General features: G+C 49.9%; 1 protein-coding gene across 4 annotated transcripts in view; it reads left to right on the forward strand.

Annotated features, from left to right (window-relative positions):
• The first annotated feature begins 9277 nt into the window (after positions 1–9277).
• NGF (nerve growth factor) overlaps positions 9278–21623 on the forward strand; it is a 50692-nt gene continuing 38346 nt past the window's right edge. Inside the window, exon 1 of one of the 4 annotated variants that reach the window (XM_060287067.1) lies at positions 9278–9367. The gene's annotated coding sequence lies outside the window, so the exon portion shown is untranslated. Of the gene's footprint in view, positions 9368–9498; positions 9529–9607; positions 9874–9954; positions 10029–21623 lie in introns of those variants that run through there. The other 3 variants (XM_060287069.1, XM_060287062.1, XM_030869134.2) reach the window with 3 other exon arrangements.

The following is a 21623-nucleotide window of genomic DNA, read 5'->3' on the forward strand; positions in this document are numbered from 1 at the left end:
AGAAAGAAACCGTGGTTACGCGTGTTTCACTTACATCCACAGGAAGGCAAATGAAGAATTGAGAAGCATGTGTGTAAACATGCAGTTAAGTAACAATGAAAAATGGGGCGTCTACTGTGGCAGGCACTGTGGCAGGCGCTGGGGATGGCACGGCCCCTGCCACCACCAAGAGAAGCTTGTTGAGGGAGAGAGAAGGGAGACCAACAGGCAGGCAGGCTTTTGTAATCCAGAGCAGACGCTGCAGAGACACAATCAGAGGGGGTGATGGGGCCACAGGGGAGGACCCTATCCCACACTGGGGAGTCAGGCTGCCTCCAAAGTCATATCTGCGCTGAGGCCTCAGAGACAAGGCAGGGTCAGCCTAGTGAAGGGGACACAGAGCACGGAAAATGTCCCAGGAAGAGGAAAGACCATGTGCAAAGGCCCAGATACCAGAGAAAGCATGATCCATGGATGTCAATACACCTGTCCATGAACAAATGAGAAATTATTTCAGTGGCCTGCACACCCCAGATCCTGTGTTCCTTCAAATGTCCCCTTCACCCAATTTACAAGTCAGCTCTGCCATGTCTTGAGCCAGTTCTGTTGCCCACTGAAATGCAGATACCCCTGAGAGAACCAATGGATTTCAGTCCCTTTCAGATCAGGGCCAGTGACTATCCCAGGCCATTTCCTGAGAGCAGAATGGAAACCTAAGGGTGATCATTGGTCCCTCAGATGGAGGCAAGTTTTGCCAGGCTCACAGTCTGGCAGAAGTGAAGTCCTGCTGGCACCAAGACCCTTGTCAAAAAGGTGCTACCTGGACTTCCCTGGTGGCACAGTGGTTAAGAATCCACCTGCCAATGCAGGGGACGTGGGTTCGAGCCCTGGTCCGGGAAGATCCCACGTGCCGCAGAGCAACTAAGCCCGTGCGTCACAACTACTGAGCCTGTGTTCTAGAGCCCGCGTGCCACAACTACTGAAGCCCACACTCCTAGAGCCTATGCTCCGCAACAAGAGAAGCCACTGCAATGAGAAACCTGTGCACCACAACGAAGAGTAGCCCCCGCTCACCGCAACCAGAGAAAGCCCACGCACAATAACGAAGACCCAAAGCAGCCAAACATAAATAAATTAATTAATTAATTTTTTTTAAAAAAAGGTGCTACCTGCAGGGGTGATGCGTGTCCCCCATCTGCTGCCTCTCAGCATCTCAGCAGGCACACCACCAGTACCGGAAACGGATCCCAGGAACTCCCTGCTGCTCCCAAAATGCTGTTTACTTAACAGGAATACAGCCCGGGACTGAGTGGGGCTAAGGGAGCATGGCCAGGGTCATGGTGGGATTACACTGTTAAGTGAGCCAGCACACCTGAATGGTCTACAGTCTTCTTAGCTTCTACCATGCTGACAAAACATGATTTTAAATACCTAAGTCTTGGTTCTTTAAGAATTTTTCCAAATACTAGTCAGTAAGTTGTAATGCTGAGGGCATGGGTCTTGGAGCCCACAGACTAGGTTAGTTACTTGCTAGTTGTGTGACCTCTGTCTGGTTATTCAAACTCTGAATTTCCATTGATTCATTCAATAATATGCATTTGTTGAGGACCTACTGTACTCCAGGTGTTATGGGTACTAGGAATTGACAGTTCCTAGGATTTTATAGTTTAGTGGGGATGGTAGACTCTTGCCTATTGTATGAATGTAACAAGGATGTGTATATCTACTCTCTTTTGCATTCCCAGTATTCAACCTCCTCCTATTCTTCCAGAGGCATGTGGTTTTCATAGGAGACTTTTGGGATTGTGGCAGCTGGGATGCAAAGAGAAAGAAAGAGTCTATGTTCAGCTTTCCACATCCAGAATAGGATTTTTGAGTTCATAGCAAGACAATGGTTTTGAAAGCCAAGCATTCTCAGAGTCAAAAAAGTGGGGTGGGGGTTGGTCTCTGAATTCCGTAAGCTCCCATTAAAGTATCAAGAGCCAGACTTGGAGCTCTTGATCACAGAGTTTCACTATAGGCCTAAGGAGGGGAGAGCCCAGAGTGTAACCTAAGAGGAGGTCTGGCTGAGGAAAGGAGGAGGAAAAAGCACTTCCCTTCAGCCCAGCAGAGGAGAATGGGCAGGGGTAAGACAGGCCAGGCCAGGTGATCATTGGCCAGGGTCCTCATTTTCCCTCAGTCTTGGGCCTGCTCCTAAAGGTGGTGGTGAGTATTACAGAAACGGGTAGGAAAGAAACAGAGAATATTGGAGCAAGTGGCCTATTTCCCTGGGCTCAGGCCTCTGGGAGATGCCCCAGAGTTGGTTTGGTACCAATATGGTAGAGGAATGAGAGTATGGCATTGAGGGAGGGAGTCCTCAGTAGAGACTTTGGGATAATGCCTCTGGCTCCATTCAGCCTGCATGCAATGGGCAGAGACTGCTAGCCCTGACATCCTTCCTGACTTCCAGACTTTCATGCTGCACAGATGCCCCTCAGGGTTCCACAGGTCCCCCCAGATCCTAAACTGAAGATCTCTGCTTCCCAGCCACCCACAGTCTCCATCATTGACACCATCTCCATAGTTGGCACAAACATTTACCTGGTCATGCAAATAAGGAAGCCAGGGGACATCCAGGACACCCCTTTCTCTCCCTCATCCCCTCATCCAACCATTCCCACGTCCTGACACAATTACCCCTGCATTTATTTTGAACGTGTCTCCTCTCTATGCCTAGCTCCCAGTGCCCCGCTCAGGCGTCATCGTTGTTGTTCACTTGGATGTGAACTTTATGTTTCAATCCAAGTAGAGCAGACTGGGAGGAGAGAAATGGAAGACTTTGGAGCATCAGGCTAAGAATGTGTAGCATAAGGTACTGGTGCCATCAGTCCTCAGATCTCACTATCGAGGCGCATATGCTGATGGCCTTTTTCTGCAAGTACCTGGGGGCTTTCTCTGGCTGCAAGAGTGTGTTCAAATGAGTAAAGGAGGCAAACTACTAGTGGTGGGGGACTATTCTCCCCTCCCCCAAAATAGCCTTCAACCAATTTTGAACGGAGGTTGGAGGGTAAATACCCCAGCTCCCTCCCTCCTCATGACAGATGACACTGAGGAACGACCATTTTGCCTGGGAATGACTACAGACCCCGGGGGGCCTCCCTGCACTTGGTCTTACCCTCCATAATCCACAACCTCCTTGACCTCACCTGTGACTCCTCCGGCTTCATCTCCTGCCACTTCGTGCCCCATTAATTCTGAACCGACTGCAGCTTCCTGCACGCACCATGCTGTTTCACACTTGCACGCCTTAGTTCAAGTTTTCCCTCTGTCTGAAATGATGTGCTTCCCAACATGCTTCCCTGGCTCTGACTCATGCCTCAAAGCTTAGCTCATTTACATATATTTAAGCATTTGCTCTGTGCAATACAGAATGCCTCAGAAGTACCTAGAAAGAGCACCCGGTCTTGACTTGGGGGATCAAGGAAAGCACCTCATTAGAAATGTCATCTAAGATTCTGAGAGATGAGTCTCAAAGGAAGTGAAATGGGCATGATGGAGCTTGGGGAGTGATAGTTTTTGAAGCACTGAAAAAGGAATATGGGGTCCAGAGGTGCCAGCACAGCTTATTAAATGAACTGAAAAAAAGTCACTAAGGCTGGAGCTGTAGAAAAGTAAAGGAAGTTGCAATAGGGGAAGATGAAGAGGCACAAGGGGCCAGATGACACAGGGCTTTAAGGAATATGGAATTTATGCTACTGCAATGGACAAAAATGAAGAGTCTCTGAAGCTCCAAGTTGGTCAAACGCTCCATCCCCCGAGCTTCCATATCTTCCCTGGGATGTATCGTATCAGTTTACATTTTGCTTCCCCACTGGATAGCAAGTTTCTATATGGCATGAAACACTTCTTTTTTTTTTTGCGGTACGCGGGCGTCTCACTCTTGTGGTCTCTCCCGTTGCGGAGCACAGGCTCCGGACGCGCAGGCTCAGCGGCCATGGCTCATAGGCCCAGCCGCTCCGCGGCATGCGGGATCTTCCCGGACTGGGGCACGAACCCATGTCCCCTGCATCGGCAGGCGGACTCTCAACCACTGCGCCACCAGGGAAGCCCGAAACACTTCTTCTTGATCTTTGTTTCCTTGTACCTAACACAGATCCTGCCCAGGACTGTAATACATGCGTTGAGTTGGACCACTGAGGTGACCTAGAGCCACCCAGCCCAGACTCCTCTATAGGAGCCTTACAAGGAGGGTGTGAGGCTTCTGCCTGTGCCTCAGTATCACAGATCACTAAGTGTCAACATGGTACCACGGGACGGGAAAGAGCAGCCGTGATGCTCTACAGACAGAATTTGATCTTCAGGGGGCCCTGCCCCAGGGGCATCTCTGCAGTGGCCCCAGTAGGAATGCCTGATGCCAGGGCTGGTGGGGGCTGCGGAATGAGGACCTGGGTGCAGACCCTGGAGCAGCAGCAGTATTGTGGGGGCTCCCGAGTAGCACTGAGGACTCGCCCTAGTGGGAGAGAAGGGGAGAGCCTCAGAGCTGTCTGAACACAGCACCCACGAAGACGAGATCTGGGCTGCCCACGTGGTGGCCATAGGGTCATTGGAGGCCCTTGTGCGGACAGAGCTGGACCAGTCTGGGAAGTGGGAGGCTCACAGCTGTTTGCATCAGGAGAGCAGAGGAGAGACTCCGATCCACTAGGAGGCTCGCTAGACCCTGTACCTGAGGAGGTCAGTGCCTGTTTCATCTGTCTCAGCCTTCTTTCCAAGTCAAGCTCAACTAAATCACAATTTTATATTTTTACAGGCCTGGTATATATTGTATATTAAATAACTATTTAATGATGGGTGAAGCAGCTTTCTAGAAATTCAGTTCCATGTGACTAGAGGCTGTTTTGTTCACTTGCTAAATCCCCGGCACCTAAAACAGGACTCGCCCATAGAAGGTGCTCAGAAATTACTTTAATATATTTAATTATATAATTATAAGTAATTACACTTATTATGGCTCAAAGAGGATAGATCTTTCTCCCAAGGTCGCACGACCTTCGAGGAGTTAAATCTTCCCAGTTCCAAGCTGGGAGCTTTCCTGGACTGCGGTGCCCCCGCTGGAGAAGAGCCAAACTACTCTGAGCCCAGCTAGGTTCTCGGACTGGTTCCAAGGATGAGATCCTCCAGGCTGCTGCAGGTTGAGTTAAGAACAAAGACTTTGGGTGGAGGTGCAGAGGGTGGAGGGGGAATGGCAACAGGGCCCTTGCTAGTGCTCGTGCCTGTGGTCTAAAACAAGAACCCAGGTAGCACTTGGCACTTAGGGACACTCAAAATGTCAGTGACTGAGGGGCATGTGTGAGAGGTCAGAGTTGAAGTAAGGGTGGAATCATAAAACAAGGAGGGAACACCTGGAAGAAGATGCATGGGAAAGGATGTAAGTCCAGGACTGAGCCATGGGAGGCATGTGCAGTCTGAGGGAAGACGGAGAAATCAGGGAGGTAGATGTTAAGCCAGGACGCAGTCACAGAAGCCTAGAAAGGAAAGTGATGGTGCCAGAGGTCATCGGAGAGGAAGCCGAGGACTGGCAAAGTCTGCTGAACTTGGCTGAGGGAGGAAGAGGCATGGGGGTCAAACAGCAAGAGCACCACAGGCTTGGGTCAAATCTCTGCTCAACCGTTGACTTACGCTGAGCAAGAGACTTACCTCTTAGGTCCTCAGCTTCCTTAGTTACAAACAGATGATACCTACTGATTGGGCCAGAGGAGGCCTTGTCCAGGACCTGAAACTAGGGATGCGCTCAATACATGCTGCCATTATTATGTTGGTGGCGGTGTTATTATTGCAACTGGTGACCTTGAAGGAGAAAATATCAGTTCAGTAGCGGGAATGGAAGGGAAGGGGAAGAAGATGGGAACCAGATTGCAGGAAGTTAAGGGGAACCAAGGAGATGGTGGGTGTCTCGCTGACTTTGCTGAGGAATTTGGTAGTGAATGAAGTCGAGAAATCCACTGGTTCGGCAGCAGGAGGGCCAGTGGTTTCTTGAGGAGAGAAAAGGCGAGTGAGCGCTCACAAGCAAAAGGAAAGGGACCTGCAGAGATGGGGCAATTGAAGATATCAGAGAGGGAGAAAGGAGATATCAGAGAGAGGTCCCGTGAGTACGCAGGGATGGTCCCCCAGAAGAGAAGCGGGACCCCCCCCCCGACTGCAGTGTTCTCTGCACCCGGCCTTCCTTCACTCCTTTACCAGCCTTCCCACTTAGGCCGGGGATGGGAGGTCTCTCCCTCAGCCGCTTTCAGAAAGTGTGGCATCAAGAAGACTTGCCTAGAAGTCAAGAGGCCTGAATTCTGGTCCTGACCCCGGCCATCTGCACTTGGCTACGCCCTTGTCCTTCCTGAACCGTGTCCTCCTGCATAAATGACTGATCCTCTCTGTGATTTTGTAACCATGTCGTCTCACTAAGCATTATAAAACATTTCCTCTTCTGAAGCTGTTCTCCACTCTGATTGGAAGAAAGGGGGAAAAAAAAATCTTTGAACTGAAGCTATCACTTCCTCCAGCAACTGGGACAATATTTCTGCTTCACACGTGTTGCGAGCAGATCCGGTGATTCCATCAGTACCGGCAGATCGCTGCGGAGCCTCCTGGTGTTGTAAATAGCGTGTGCACTTTGTCCTGGCCTCCTGGAATGAAGCAAGGGAGAGGCGGGAGCTTTGTGCTAGGCTGAGTGTTGCTGTTGACGGCTGCAGGCTTCCGAATCCTCAGAAATAACAACAGTTACTGCGCATGCCCAAATTTGTCCTCCAAGGCAGCAAATGCATCAGCTGCTGGTTATTTTGATACTCTGGAGAAAAAGCTTTCGAGAAAATCTAGTACAGAAAACAGTCTTACCCTCTGTTTGTCTGCACCATTCCTTCTGCCCGCTGCCCTCTCAGCTGTTTTCATTCCTATTAATCCAGGCTTTAAAGTCCTTGTCTCAATGACCCTGGAGGAAGACGTTTCTGTTTCGGCCCTTCGTGAATGTGGAAGAAGCAAGAGAAGAGACACCTGGCTATGTGTCTCTGTGCCAAGGCCGGTCTGACCTGGAACCTGCTGGAAACCAGTCCAGTGTGGATGGGTTGTCTGACAGCCATAAATGGCTCTGACCATTTTTGGATTCAACAAGCATTCACCGAATGCTTACTGTGCACTAGACCTCGGGCTAGGACCACGAGAGATGGTGATAAATGTGGCTGGGATCTAATAATCCAGCCGCCACAAAAACACAAGCTCTCTGATCAGGTACCATGGCCATGTTACAGGGCCTGGCACACAGTAGGCGCCCAATAATCAATCTTTGGAGTGTGTGTTTGTTATTTACGTGTTATAATTTACTCAAGATCCTAAAAGCTCAGGGACAGAAACAGAGCTATTCAGGGATGGAAAGGAGCACTTATTAAACCAAATGTGCCATCAGAATGTGATCAACAATTTGGGGAGGGGGGTATCCAGGCTTATATCCTGCTTACATCACTTTTAAATTTCCCTCTTACACACTTCATGAAAAAGAACCACAAGTGCCCCAAATCCTTTTATCTTTCCGGGTGATATCACAAGGACACATATAAAAGCTCTGTATTCAACAACCAAAGACTCTGCTATTCTAAAATTTTCAACTTCATCCCTAGATTCTTGGACAGCTATTATGTAAGGCTTAGGGCTGATGCTTTCAAACAAGTTTATAAGTAACATGATTGACGAATGAATTTGTCCTATGGTCTGGAAATTGTTTTGTTTCACTGACGATGATAAATTTCCTAATGGATCACCCTGACTCTGATGTTACTTCTAGAGAAAGGGCCATTCACGGTGGCTCTGGTCACTTACACTCACCTCCAAAGTGTGTTCCTCTACCAGTTTGTATCTCAGCAACTCAAGCGGATGAGGCTTTGCTGGGAAATAACAAGGTCATATCAAACCTAAAACTCCCTTCCAAGTCTGGGGCTTTCTCCTACCTCATCCTTCTCAGAGCATACATAAGTGGGTGAACTTAGGTATGGGAGCAAAGATGAAAACAGAAAGAAGCGGAAAACTCAGCCCAATCTGTGTCAAGTGTCTAAGCAGGGCCTCACCTTGCTCAAGTGCCCTCCACTGGGGGACAAGGGCCACCCTTGGACTTAGAGCAGGAACTCCTGTGCCTCACTAAATCCCGGCACCTGAGAGTGACTTTCACCTTAATTGTGCTGCCATGGCTTCACCCATAAAGGGAGACTCTGCCTCTCCCTCTCTCTGTCTCTCTCCCTACATGCCTTCTTCCCTTGCTGACTCAGGCACAGTGTAGGGGTTCAGCATGCAATTTGCTCAAGGAAGAAGTGAAGGAAAACATCTACAAGCTCAACACCAGAGGAGATGGTGGTATGAAGTTTCAAAGACCCACGAATCCCCCAGAACATTATTACAATTAATGATTCATATTTGGTAGAAATCTGACTTAAGGGGTATTTCTGCCTTGCTAGTATGGGCCATGGGTCAGACAAGTTCTCCCATCAAGGTCTGTATCCATGGAACCCAAGAAATATTGGAGGGCAATCTAGGAGATCCCACCTCACTGAAAGTATGGATGGTGGAGGAAAAGCAGAATTTAGGTAGGGTTTGGGGTGAAGCAGCAGGTTCTCTGCCTAGGTCACTTTAGAGTCACAGAACTCTTGCAAAATTGTTGAGAGCTGCGGACCCTCTACCCAGAAAAGTGCACACATCACACACAGCCAGACAAATTTGCCTCCAATTTCAGAAGGATGGGGGACCGCAGGAAGGAAACTTCTGGAGTCAGGGCCTTAAGTTAATGCTCTGATTCTAGGTGCTGATGCCTAAGTCTTCTGCCCCTCGTCCCTACGCAGGACTTGCCCCTACCCCCAGGGTCTTCTAGCTGGTTCTGGTTCTTGGGGCCACAGTCCTCCCTCGTGTCAGAGAAGCCCCGGCACCTGTATCTCCAGGAGCTCCCCTGGGTGCTCTTTTCTCCCAGGGTGACGGGAGGTGTCCCGGGAGAAGGGGTCTCTGGGCTTTTCTCTCTCGGCTGCCAGGAGCAGCTGAAGCCTAGGGCACGGAGGACGACGCCGGCAGACACTCCCGTGCCCTGCTCCAGTCACTGGCTGCAGGCGACGCGGGAGGGAAAGGCGGGGAGGTGCGGGGTGGGCCGGGAGATTCAGCCCACCCCGAGCTTGTTGGCCCGTTGGCAAGCGAGACCAGCACCCACTCCTGGTGCCCCAGAAAATCCCTGGCCAGCCGGGCTTTGCGCGCAGCCCCTCCAACCCGCGTGCGTTTCCTTTTGACCTCTGGAGGTTTGAACCCCTTCTTGGCTGGGTCGAACCGGCCCTCCCGGGAAAGATCGATCTCTCGTCCCCAGGATCCCCTACTGGCGGGCACCTCCGCCTGGCCAGAGCAGGTGCGGGGCTGGGGCCGGGAAGGGTTGGAGTAGGGGAAAGGATTTGGAGTGGGTGACTCAGGAGTCCGGGAGGAGGGGCTAAGAATTCAAGAAGCCTGTGTTAGAGCAGCTCGGCGCTCCGGCACAGCAGAGAGCGCTGGGAGCCGGAGGGGAGCGCAGCGGTGAGTCAGGCTGCCCCGAGCCCAGCCCGAGAGGGGCGCAGCGCGGGCACGGGCGCGGGCCGGCGTGGCTGGGCTCCTGGGGAGAGTATGCATGGATCCCGGTCTGGCGAGATCTCCGGGCACCCGCCGAGGCTTCCGCGGGCTGAAGTGCGGCCATGAGAGGAGCGTCCCCAGTGGGTGCGGGAGCGCGGGAGCCTCGGCGGGCGGGCGAGTCGTGGGGAGCAGCGCTCTCTCAGGTCGTGGAGTTCCCGATCTCCCGATGGCCCGAAGTCCGGGAGGCAACCCTGGCGCCTGCAGTCGCCGCGCGGCGGTACCGGGGACTAGCTAGACGGAGACAGCGCGCAAGTGAGGGAGAGCGAAAGAGCGTGGCGAGAGGGATGCGCGGGCTGCGAGCGCGCTGGGGCCGCAGGAGTGGTGGTCTGCGCCGCGGAGGGCTAGTGCACGGCGCGCGCGGGCTGGGGTGTGCGCCGAGTCCCGCGCGAGCGCTACGCTGTCCCCAGGTAAGGGGACGAGTTGGGCAGGGGGCTCTGGACCTGGTGCAGGGAATGGAGCAAGGGTCTCTGGGCTCCTCCGCGTGTCGCTGGAGGGCTGGGAGTCTCGAGTGAGGGCCCCAGGGGTTGATAGGGGAAGCCTGCTCGCCAAGGGACCTCCATGGAAGGTCCTGCTACGTGGGTCTCACGCCTCACCTCCAGCTGTCTGCCGCCAGGTGTGGGAGAAGCTGGCATGGAGGGGTGGGGCGGGCAGCGCCTTGGGTCCAAGCGACAAAGACCCAGGGGAGGGAGAGGACTTGGGGTCAAGGAGTGGCATCTTTGAGCCATCGGAAACAAGCAGCTTCATTCTGATTACAACTCTCCTTTCTCTTTCCAAAAAAAACCCCCCAAACCAAAAAACCTCTGAGATTCTCATGGAAGGTGTATTCTGCTTGAACTTTCTCTTCTCTTGTGACTTGAGAGATTAAAAAAGAGCCTGCTTGCTAGGCTGGTTTTTCCAAGTTGTTCCAGGTTGGAAGTTGTAACAGTTTGTAGGATAATTTACGGGTGTTTCATGCATTAAAGTGTATTACTGCAAAGCCTTTGGGCGCTATGGGTATTAAGGAAAACTCAGTGCACGTTCCCAGCTGGAAACCAAAATAGGGCTCTCCTGGGTATCTCTGCCCCCTCTGTCTTCTGAGGCCAACGGAATTCCTGGAGAAAAGGCACTTGATTAATTGTCTTGGTTCCATCCTCTGGGCGCACCCATTGCCAGCCAGCCCCCTCCTCCCCCCACACGCGCACGGCCAGCTGCATTCTTAAATTCAGAAATGGAAGTGGAGGGCCCACCAGTATCTCCTCCCCAGGGTCTTCAAACTCTTGACGCTGTCAGTCAAGTCTGCTGGAGGGGACTATTTCTCCCTCTCAGAGCATATAGAAAGGCAGCAGCCATTGGGCCCTGCCAGCTCTTCTTGTGCAGTGTTTACAATTTGCTATCGAATGTCTGAAACTTTCCCCTTCTGAAGAGCTACTGAAGAGAGACTACATTGGATGTGGAAGATGTCTCTTCTGTGGAAGAAGTTGTATGTCAGTCTGGGCAACCCACATGTCAATCCACTATGGGCCATGTTCCCAGAGGTTCAGAGGCAGCTGAGGACTGGGGGTGCAGGGTGAGTGAGAGTGGTCTGGGGGCTGAGACTGGCCCTGCTGGTGTGGACTCGCAGAGGAAATGAACTCTCCTCATACTTGGGTCGTCGAAGGGGTTTGGGGTTAACATCACATGCTGTCAACTCCTCCCCCATACGCTTTTCCCAGTGTTTTTGTGCAGGTGGGACAAAGGGCAGTCTCGAAGAGAAAAATGTCAGGAGGCACCACGAATGGGAAACCAAGGTCTCTGGGGCCCAGGGACACATGTTTTGACACGACTGTAGGAGTACCTCAGAGGATTTTACAGCCAGCTGCTGGTGCCACGCCGTCCCTGGACAGCCATCTTACCCCAGAGCAGCCCAGACCCACTAGAGAACTGGAAAACTGGGTCTACTCAGGGCAGCCTGGCGACTCGTTCCATACCCTTAACCTTTGTCAAGGAGTGAGGTTCCCACCTTCTCCTATCACCCACCACACGTCTCCCCCACCCAGAGGGCCAGAGAGAGCAAGGGATGAGGCTTCACACTCTCCTCTTCCATGGAGAAACCTGCGCGGTGGCCAGGAAGGGGGCCCCCAGCTGCCGACATCAGCAGGGAGGGTAGGGCATGGCAGGGCAAGGCTGGAGCCCGAGGGAATTTTCTCAACATTACTGAGATTAAACTGATGAGAAAATCGCACAACTTTACTTTTAAACGAGTGCTGAGCACTACTGCTGCACATTCGTGGAGTGCCTTATTTCAGTGGCAACTGCATTGGAGCCGCAGGAAAACTACTCTCTGCTCCCAGCAGGCAGTGGAAAGCTCGCTGAGGACTCATATATAGTCTCTGAGCAGATAACTCATGTCCCCAGAAGGCTTCTCTTTCTTTGACTGGCACCTCTGATCTTGCAAACCATCAGCTACACTGACAGCTCCCAGGCTCAGCCGGTCCTGAGAAATCAACTCTGGGATGGACCAGTTTCACAGAACAGCATATGGTGGCCTCTAGTAAGTAAATGGAGATGAAAGACCCTTCCCCAACCCTTTACTAGGGATCTTGCTTCCTGGCAGTGGGGAGACCGTTAACATCCTAACTCCAAATAGCAGTAAAATCGGGGTGGCCCTGAGGCAGAAATGCAGCTGGAGAGGCTGAGGCTTTGAGGTCATTGACCTTTTGGTTGGTTGTGCACAAGGATGGAATTGTCACCATTTAAGCTGAGATGATAGACCTTGAGCCACAAAATTTAGCCAAGACGAGAATAATGAAAACATACAATAAAAAAGCATCGTAGATTTTTTCATTACTCTTCTATGGGTTACTTTCCATGTTTTGGAGGAGTTTCTATAGGTTACTGGCCTCAATAGGAATCACACTGAAATGATCTCTTGATATCTTTCTCCTGTATTTTGAGGAAACTTCCTGTGGTAGTTTCCTGAATTGTAAGACAGGAGGGAAAGTAGCTTTGTGACCTTGAGCAAGTCACTAAACTTCCCAGCCCTCACTCTCCCAATCTATAGGACAAGGGTAGTGGGTCAACAGTGTTTCTCAATGGGGCTATTGGCATTTGGGGATGATTCTGGGTTGAGAATGACCTATTTATGTAATGCAGGAAGTTTAGTATCCCTACCTCCCCTACTAAAATGACAGAAATGGTGGCAACCCCAAATCCCCTCCCCCCATATATGGCTAAATGCTTATTACAAGGATAATACTGCTCCCGGTTGAGAAGTCCCTTGGCAATTACCAATAAGGGCTTTTCTTTCAGGCCCTATGTTCCGGTCATCTATTATTTAATCATTGAATTGGGGCTTCAGAGGACCAGCCCTGGGCTTCATCCTCCAGGAGCCAGCATATCAGGCTCCAGGAAGCCACTGGCAGGGCTGTGGTCCCGCTGGGCACCATCCTTTGCTTTTGTCAGTGGAGTGTGACTACAAATGACCCACGTGAAAAGAAAACCAGAAAGAGTGGGGAGGAGGGATGGGTGGTATTAGAGCGTGGCAGCTTCTTTCTCTGCCATATGCTATTAAAAACACAGGCAGACTGCCTGCCCCGGGTGTCCACAGCACTGGGAGGAAATCCGTCTCTCCTTTACTAAACGGATCACACTCTGGCACCAGGAGGTCCCTGCTCTGAATGAGAGAACAAGGAAGCAGAACCCTCCCCAGCACGGACAGCACTTCCTACAGCATGGGCACATGTTGATATCAAATTAATACAACAGTGCCCAAGCTGTGAGAATCAATGGGAATCAATAATGTGACATTTGATTGAAAAAGCAGGCTAGCAATGCTACGCTGGAGGGACGGTGCTCGTAGCCCTGGGTTTATTCTCACTTATCCTTTCCTCTGCCCCAAGGTCTCACTGGGGGACAAAAAATAGGACCATTTGGTTATTCGTAGTGCAAATGGCTAAAATGAACAATGACTTTGGAGGATATAATTGCTTGCTACTCACCCCCAAGCAGTAGAAGAGAGAAAACTACCAAAGCAGTAGAACTGGCAGAGTTTGAATTTGATTCCTAATGAGGCCCCAAAAAACGGACACTGGAGACTTAAGGAGATTCCCAAATGAGGCTGAGACCGGTCTGATGATGCAATCCGGCAAGTGGGACTAGCAACAAGGCCTTTTGACTTGCCAGGTTTGGCCAGCCTCACACACGGAGCGTCTTTTTATTAGTGGTAGTATGAGTCAGTCAGACAGTCAGGGTTTCCCTGAAAATTCCCCACTGGGGTAAGCAGACGGAGATGTTTTGGCATTGCCCGTGGGGGCCTCTGCAGGTGGAGAGCTCTGCCAGTGGAACGATCTAGCTCCGACGTCAGTGGGAATGAACGGCCCAAGCTTCCCACAGAAGCTATTCCACATCGAGGGCAGTTATAATCCGCTACTACTGGAATCGTCTCCCAATAGCCACAAAGTGTTTGTTGTTTGGTACAGATGGGCTGATTTTCCCATTTCCTTTGGCTGTTCCTTCGGTAGCCAGGGTTGGTGGAATATATCATCTGTCTGCATGCGGCACGCTGTGCCCGAGTGAGCCCAGGGAGGGCCGTTTGCTGGAAGCCATGAGAGCTCAGCCCGGGTTGGGGGAGGGAGGTCCTGTCTCTACCCCCCATCACTATGGATCTGATGTGTGGTTAAAGTGACTTGCGTTTCTCACTTGTCCAGTCTGGAGAAGTGCCGTCCCATGTCTGGACCTGACCAGGCCCGGCTTGGAGGTCAATCACCTCATCCTTGTCAGTAACCATACGCTGAACTCCCACATTGTATGAGAGACGCCGAGAGAGGCAGGCTCCCTTTGGGTTGTGGTTTCGAAGGAAGGAGCAGTCGTGCTGGGCTCTAACGGCCTGCAGGCGGCTGGACTAGGTGAGCAGGGAGGAAGTTGAGCACCAGGAGACCAGAGATGCAGGAGGGCGTCTCTTGTACCCAATGTTCCTCGTCTGTGAAACAGAGAGAACAGTAGGACCTACTCTGTTGGGCTGTTGTGCACATCAAGTGGGATGATACTGATGGGACACCAGCACAGGCCTGGCGCACAGTTGAGCAGGCACTCAACAAACACGAGTTCCCTTCGCTCATGTTCTCCCTCCGTGGTACTGATCTGAGGGAGTCCTCCCTTTATGCTTTTCACTTCAGATCGGACAACATCATCTTTGCATTTTTTATGCCTCTGTATGTGTAAAGCTTTGCTGCACTAGGAGAAGAAATCTTTCTGGAAGCACTGAAGCTTCTCTAGGAACTTACCCACCTATATTTTGACCTTCTGTAATTAACATTCTCATTTTGATGGAATTTGAAGCAAACATTTCACCTGGCCTCACAATATCTGAGTAAAAGGAAACTCATGGATTTCCTCCTGCAATTTTCTTTCAGAGGCAAACTTCTCCTCAGACTTGTATCTCAGAGATGTTATGTAATGCTCTCTAAATAAGGCATTTCTTGCGAATGGCCATTTGTACTGGCAGCTTTAGGAGTGTTTCAGTTCCTTACCCCGCAGAGCCAACTCCTCCTCCAACAACTTGTTTCCTCAGGATTTTATGTATCTTATCAAGTTTACAAGAGAAGGAAGAGGAGGAGGTGAATTTCTCTATGGCAGCCAGGCGGGCATTTGCGCTCTCCCACCCCAAGGGTCAGTGGCTGGCCAGCTGTTGCTGAATAGCGTATAACCTGTGGTTAAAGGGGGAACAGTCCTCACCCCCGGGGAGGCAGGCTCACTGGACATCAGGTCACTGGACTGATTTTCCTTCTCTCAATTAGCATCTTGATTAATATGCTAACCAGGGGCCTGGGCACTGTGGAGAATCATAATAAATATAAATGACGGTCCTGCCCAAGGAGCTGGCTCTAGAGCGAACATTTAAATGGCTTCAGAGAGGCTCATCAGATAACGTAAATGAGGTAAGGCCATGAGCCAATGGGGCCTGCAGTAAACTAGAGAGGTTATGCCCATCAGAAGGGGACAGGCCGTCTGTTGCTTTGCAGGTTTGTAGGTCTAATGTGGCCAGATCTTCCAACTTTTCCAAAAGAGTCAGAACTTTGAGTTTGAATGTATAGTGTCTTCACTTTTCAAAACATCTGTGCAGACCAAACAAAATCTGTCTGCAGCTTCTTTTGTCTTGTCATCTAGAGAACACACTTGGAGCAATTGAGACCAGTATCAAAATGGAAACTAGTTGAAGAAGTGCGAGCTGTGTGGCTCTCAGAGAGGTCTGAATGGCGCGGTGCTTTCTCCAGAGGCTTCCTGAGGGAGGGGATGTCCTGCGGGCGGGTAGGATTGTATAAAAGCAGCCCTGGCACAAAATAGAACTACCTTCAGAGGCAAGCTTTGCCTCTCGTTGCCTCTATAACCACATTACTTAATCCCTCTAAGCTTCAGTTTCCTCATCTGTAAAAGGGACTCATAATGCTGATCTCGGGGGACGGTTGCAAGGATGACAGGAGGGAGGGCTGGAAAGCCCTTACTTAGCCCAGAGCCTGGAACACTGGCAGTGCCCAGCGAGCCTGAGTCCTATCTTAATGCTGGGTGGGTGGGGTTTAGCCAGTCCAGAGGGCATTAAAGGGCCAGAGGCACGAAGAAGGGCCCGTCACTGAGCTTTGTGAACAGTTGCTTTTTGAGGACTTGAGCCGCAACTGCTTTTCCTGCCCCAAGAGAAGGACAGAAGGTGTAGGCTATTTTGCTCCCCTCCCCACCTCTTCCTGCTTCTCCCCACTGCCTGAGACCATGTGCCCGCCTGCTCTGTCAGAATGCCACCCTTTAAAAACCTGACCTGGGCCAACAGCAGAAAAACACAACTCGACTCCATAAGAAGGAAAAGTACTCCGGGAGGCTGTATAGACACGCACGGCAAATATTCAAGGAATTCTTAGGAATAAAAAAAAAAAAATTCATAAATCTGGATTTTTGCATGAGGCCATCACAGGAACATGTTTTCTCAATTAGCATACACATTGCTTGGAGTGAAGTCACTGAGTCCGCGGCTCCTCAGGCTGACTTGTGCCGAAGCCACCTGATCTGGACCTCACTTTCCATGATCTAAATCTGATCCAGCCAACCCTGTCCCTGCCCTTAGCTGCCGAAACAAAATCACCCCCAAATCCTAAACCAGGGTGGAGACATACACACCGCACTGCAAAGCAGTCTAATTTCAGATCCTGGGTGTACTCACCCAGACATGAGAAAGACAACACTCTTCTTGATGGTGGAGTGATAGAGTCTCAGCAACCCCTTGCATTGTTCTTTTCCTTGGGCGTTTACTGTTAGATGGTGACTGCACTGCCCCGTCAGATCAGATGTGTCCTTTAGGTTCTGAAGGCAGAGAAAATTGTTTCTTTTGCAAAAGCATGCATCAACTGCTTAAAATATTACTAGCCGGTGCCTGAGATCAGCGATTACGTTTTCTGGATGGTTTCCTGGACTGATTCTTTTCCAAGTGAATGGCTTTGTCAGATATTTGTCATTTCTGAAATATTTGATTAATGATGTCCCCTCATCAGAGGGATGGTCCAGGGCGCATAATTAGCAGCCTGCCTCCAAAGCAAAGATGCCGTCCAGCGTCCAACAAGATCAAGCAGGAAGTTGACCAACATTTCAAATGTTACCCTGCCCTAGAGTAAAGGAAAGAAAAATGGTTTTCAAACTACAGACCCATTAGGGGGATGCGAAATCAAGTAGTACGACTCTCTCTCTTTTTTTTTTTAAAGAAAAAAGTAGAGTAACTTTTTAAAAATCAATATGCGTTGCATGGAGAAAGGGAAGGTATTCATAAAACTTTTATTTTAGTTGTATATACATTTACACAATATGTGTGCATACCGGATCACGATGGAAAATGTTATTTTTTCACTGTGAGTCATGGTTAAAAACGTTTAAAAGCTACTGGCACGGACAACAGCGTTGTACAGGAAAGGGCATCGCTCTGAAGCCAGGCAAACTTGGGGTTAAATCCCAGCTCTGGGATTCCTAGTTGTGTGATCTTGGGTAACTTAAGTACTGTAAGGATCAGCGGCCTCATCTGTAAGGTCAGACTAATTGCTTCCTCATAGGGCTGTTGTGTAGATTAAGTGACTAAGATAAAGTGCCTGGTACTGTGCCTGCCACCAAGGAGGCCTCAGGAAGCAAGAGCCACTGGCATCACCTGTCTTCTCCTTCCCCCCCGCCCCCGCCTCCTCTTCCTTCTTTATCTTCTTCTTTGAGACTAATCAACCTCATCAGAACCGTGACTTCCCTAGATGTTTCTATCCTTGAGGTTGGCTGCTTCTCTGGCCAACCCAGCGAAGAAACAACAGCAATCGTATCTCACCTTTGTCCCTACTTTTCTCTACCGTCTTTCCCTATGTCACGTTTGCATAGCCATCTTTCTGTGATTCTGTTCCCCAGACATGATCATGACAGTAATTGTCCAAGGGGCCCAAGACATCCCCCTCCCTGTCACTAAGAACCATCAGAGGGGTATCCCAGCCTTCCCTGGCCTTGTGACCGGGATGAATGCTTTGGTCCTAATGTGGTGGTATAGTGACTCTGTATGTAGCTTCTGTTCCCACAAATCACATCCTTCCTCCTCAGTATATTTTTATAAGGGCAACAGGGCTAAGATACCATTAAAATGTTGACATTGTCAAATTCTTAAGAAGTTCCTGCCCAGAGCAGAGAGCCTAACATTTTCTCGTGAGTGAGGCTCCAGGCGGCCCCAATGTGGAGGGTTTCAGTTTCTCTCCTGGTATAAACAGCCTAGAGGCTCCTGGCATGGGTCCTGGAGCTGACAGCTTCAGGTAAACCAAACCCTAATCCTGGCTCCGGTCCTCAACCTGGCCCTAATGTGTCACTGACCCCAGACCACCCCTTTCCAGCTGGAAGTGTGGAAGACGGACCCACACCAGGGGCCACAAAGATGATATGCCCCAGTTTTCCTGAGAGCCTGGCTAACGCAGCCCCTGAAGACAGATCAGGGATGACAAACTGCCGCCTCTTTGTTCAGACGGAAGCTTCACCTTTCTCCCTCCTGTTTCCCGTGCTCGCCTGGGGCTCATTCCAACTCTTTTCTTGTAAAATGCCCTCCCCCTGGGCCCCATTTTCACCACTCAGATTCAAAGAGGATTATTAGTGACATCTCCTCAAATACTGAATTCCTATCCAGACCAAAGGTTTAAAGCTCCTTTCCAGGCAGTTAAGACATCTCTATTTGAGGTTGCAGGGCAGGGGGCCTAAGGGGAGAAGGCAGACGTGGATCTGGTGTAATTTTCATCTCTGTAAGAGTCTCCGTGCTTTTCCACCACTCATCCCACTATTCCCTGTAAAACTAATGTCACCAGGCCAGTTGCACATTTTAAATAACATTTATAGCAGAAGAGACACATTTGTGACATCATACCCAGCCCCTTTCTCCTTAAGCAGGTGGGTTATATTGAGCCAAGCTCCGGGAGCTTGACTGGACCATAAGCAAAGCAGTTAAGAGGCTGTTTAAATCCATCACTGTTGCACCTGGGTTTTTTGTTTTGTTTTGTTTTGTTTTGAAGAAAAAGTGAATGCTGACTTAACATTTTTGTGCCCAAAAGGGGGGGAAGAAAAAGCATACTTCCACCCTTTCTGAAACTTGCAATGACAAATGGAATCAATTGTCCCAGAATATGACATACCACCAAGAATATTTCTTATGCATGAAACGAATTACCTTTCTTTTCATCTGGGTTCAAGGGTATTGTGTCTGTCCTCTCACGGGGAAAGTGTGAACACTTAGAAATGTTTTCATTTTCTTTTTCAGGAGGTCAGACACCAAAGCCTGACTCCAGATTTCATGCCCATGTGTCAGCATCTCTGTATCTTGGAAATGAAAGAAAATATTTAGGGAGTGGGGCTTTTAAGTATTATTTTGATTTTTTCTAAAAAAGAGTGGGACAGAAAGTAGAAGGCTTAATAAAGCAACAAATATGTTTCAAAGATTATTTTTAAAGCACCTTTATGATTAAGGGGAAAGAAAGGAATTTTAAGTTGGCACAGTGTACAGAATGTCCTCCTTCTACCCATTTCCACTTCTTAAATGATTATGGACCTATTGCAGAATTCGGACTGGCAATACTTGTGCTTGGGAAAATTTCACAAACCTGTCTGAAGCTTATTTCTTTTATGGATTGGGAAAGTTGTTATGTAAGAAAGAAAAATGGTTAAGTCAGATATAGGTTATTTATTTCAACTCAGTACTACTGAGAGCTAGGAAACTGGGGATTATTTCTGGCTCAGCTTCTTCCTAGCTGTGTAACTTGGGCAAATCACAGAACCCCTCTGAGCCTCTGTTTCTTAATCAGTAAAATGAGAATAATAATATTGCCCCTGCATTACCAGATGGGGCTGCTGCCTTGAATATGGTTGCCAGCTGGGAAGATACCTTGACTGTAGGTATAAGAGGTGAGATGTGAGAGCCCTGGACAAGGACCATGAGACTCCTGGCGCCAGTGCTGGCTCTGCCCTTAGTTGGGTGAGGAACCTTGACAGTCACTTACCCTGCATGAGCCATCCCAGCTCCCATCTGCCCGTCTCAGATGCAGTAGCAGATGTGAAGGCACTTCAAGCCTAGGCAGAAACAAGCTGTTCCCACCATGGTGGGAACGGAGGCCTGTGCCAGGCACTGAGTGGGCCCCTGCGAGACTGAGGCCAAGGGTGCCATGGAAAAAGTATGAACGTGGAATCAGCCTCTCCAGGGCTCCAGGCCCAGGAGTGGCGTTGAAAAACACATGTGATCGAGGGCAAATTACTGCAGCTCTCTGATTTCCAGTTTCCTCAGCTGTGATATGGAACTAGTAGCACTTACTTCTTAGTGCAAAGATTAAACAAGGTGACCCCTGCCAAGTCCTTGGGGTGTCCAAAACCCAGTTTTATAGTGGTCCTTGGTGTTGATCACAAATGAGCGCCCAAGGGGCTCCCCGCTTAGGCAGTGAGCTGGCTGAGGACAGTCCACGGTGGATGAGGTTGCCAGGCCACGATGCCTCGGGGATGAGAAGCTCTCCTAATGTCCCCTCTCTCTCACTGACCCTCTTCTCTGTCTCCTTTGCTGGCTTTTCCTTCTTCTGACCTCTAAATATTGGAGTGCCTGGAGCTCAGTCCAGGGTCTTTTCTTTCCCCCAGGCATTAAAGGTGAGCTACACCTTCTGGACGTCTATTTCCAATCTGGACTCTCCCCTGGGCTCCAGGCTCTTCTCTTCTACTGTCATGGCCACTTGGAGATCTAATGGACATCTCAAGTTGAGAATTTTTGACCCCTGAACTACTTTTCTCCGAGTCTTATTTTAGTCTTCCCCATTTTAGACAATGACATCATTATTCCCAGTTGCTCAGACCCCAAATCTAGAAATCATCCTTGACTGGACCTTCCTCATCACCTTTTATATTCAATCCACCAGCAAGTCTCACTGGTTTCCAAATAAGTTCTGAACCCAGTCCCTTCTCAGCATCCCACTACTGCCTCTTAGTCCCAACCACTATCACCTCTCAGCCAGACGACACAGGGACCTCCTCCTGGATTCCCTGCCTCCACTCTTGTTTCCCACAGCCTTTTAACCCAACAGCAGTCACAATGCCCTTTTAAAAATGTAAATCACGTCATGTTATTTCTTAGCTCTCAACCCTCCAATTACACAGAGAATAAAATCCATACCCTTGCCATGGCCTCATTTCAATGGTTCCTAACCCAGTGGACATTTGGCAACATCATACATTTTTGATTGTCACACGTGGAGGGGGCCGGGGGTGGGGTGATACCAGCATCTAGTTGGTGGAGTCTGGGATGCAGCTAAACATCCTGCAGTGCACAGGACAGCCCTCAACAACGAAGAATTATCTGGCTGAAAATGTCAGCAGGGTGAGGCGGAGAATGCCTTTATGTGATCTGGACCCTGACCCTCCTTCCTGTGTCCTGTATCACTCCTCCAATCGCCTGCTACGTGGCAGCCTCTCTGACATTCTTGCTATATCTTCAACATATCACTCTTGCTACTGACTTAGGCCTTTGTACTTGC

Source organism: Globicephala melas, chromosome 1 (assembly GCF_963455315.2).
Source record: "Globicephala melas chromosome 1, mGloMel1.2, whole genome shotgun sequence".
Classification (NCBI taxonomy): Eukaryota; Metazoa; Chordata; class Mammalia; order Artiodactyla; family Delphinidae; genus Globicephala; species Globicephala melas.